Below are 1,574 nucleotides of genomic sequence, written 5' to 3' on the forward strand. Positions count from 1 at the left end.
CATAGATGTGCTTGAGCATCTAAGACCTTACTTTATTCATTTATTCAACAGCACTTGTTGTAAGTACTGGAGTACATAGAAATTACATTGGGTATTAGGGAAATATAAAAGAGGAATAATTAAAGAATAATAACATGAATTAACAAGTATGGTGTACTATGTTGCAGACACTAGTTGATGTTTTACACTGTGTTGATATTTAGTCCACACAACAGAAGCAGGAAGTAGGTAGAATGGTTTTTCTCAAATTACAGATGAGGAAACTGAGACAGTTCTATAACCAGAAGATGGCAAAGAGATTCTGTCTATACTTTAGCTCCAGAGCCTGAGGTTTAATCATTATACTAATAGTGTTATGCAGAGTGTAGAAATCTATTTTAATAACAAATATCTAATAATCTCTCTTCTATAGAATATATTGTGCTAGCTGCTGAAGATGAAGGATGGGAAAAGGATCTTCACAGCCTATGCAAGTGAGAAGCAGGAGGGTGAGATGTTCCTGAACTGCCTCTCAGTTTCAAATTCACAATTGACTATTTTGCAAAAATAGAGCTGCACCCTTTAAATAATCTTTCTTTTTAGTTGAAACTGTGCTTTCTTTCTGTTAGTAAAGGACAGAGAAGGGACATGCAGGGGAAGAAAAGTTTTCTCGTTTCGCTCTGGTGTGCCTGGTTTGCTACTTCTTGTTCCTATCATGTCTCAATCCGCAACACATATGTGCTCTCTCTAATGGAGCTCATCAGCCCCATGGACATCTTTTCATCATATTCCCAGGGAAGGTTGCAGGCACCCTGGCTGTTGGCCTCTCAGCCTTAACTTGACAGCAGGAGAGTTTCCGACATGCTAATCTCAATCATAGTTTCGTCCACCTGCACCCAGAGATATGTTTCCTGTCTTGACTGGTTTCTCCAACTAAAAGTCTTGCTTTACACACATATCTGAGTAGTATTTCTATCTTGCCTGGTGATTTTGGACCAGTTCTGATGCAGGGAACACTTGTAGAAACTTCCGTGCCATGAAGTGGGCTATAACCCACTGTCTCCAGCAATTCTTTCTCCAGAGAGGTCTGAATCCCAGGTATGGGAAGGGTCCCACTTCCAAGTTCTTCTTGGGTATTGTGCCTCAGCCCCAGGGTAGTCTTCAGAATTCTCTTTACTCCTTTCCAAATAACTCATTATAGTTAGTAGTTCTTTGTATTAAACTATCCATGTTCAAATTATTGTGTGGTTTCTATATTCCTTTTTTTAAAAGCAAGTTTATTTCTGTTTTCTGAGAGAGAGAGAGACTTAAGAGTCCTTGTATCAGGACTAGCAGTTGGCGTAATGGCTATGTCACTGGATTCCCACGTACTCGACTGAATTCGAGTCCTGGACCCAGTGGCTTAAACACATGCCAGGCATGTGTGCATGCGTGCCCAAAATCCTGAGAGGAGAATGGAGGAGAAGGGATTGGATTGCAATGTTCCCACTAGGGAGTAATTTCTTGCTTTCTTATTTTCTGTCGAGCGCACATGCCCTATAGCAAAAATTTCTTAAAAAAAGAGAGAGAGAGAGAGAGAGAGAGAGAAGAGTCCT

Source organism: Tupaia chinensis, unplaced genomic scaffold (assembly GCF_000334495.1).
Source record: "Tupaia chinensis unplaced genomic scaffold, TupChi_1.0 Scaffold144702_1, whole genome shotgun sequence".
Taxonomy (NCBI): domain Eukaryota; kingdom Metazoa; phylum Chordata; class Mammalia; order Scandentia; family Tupaiidae; genus Tupaia; species Tupaia belangeri.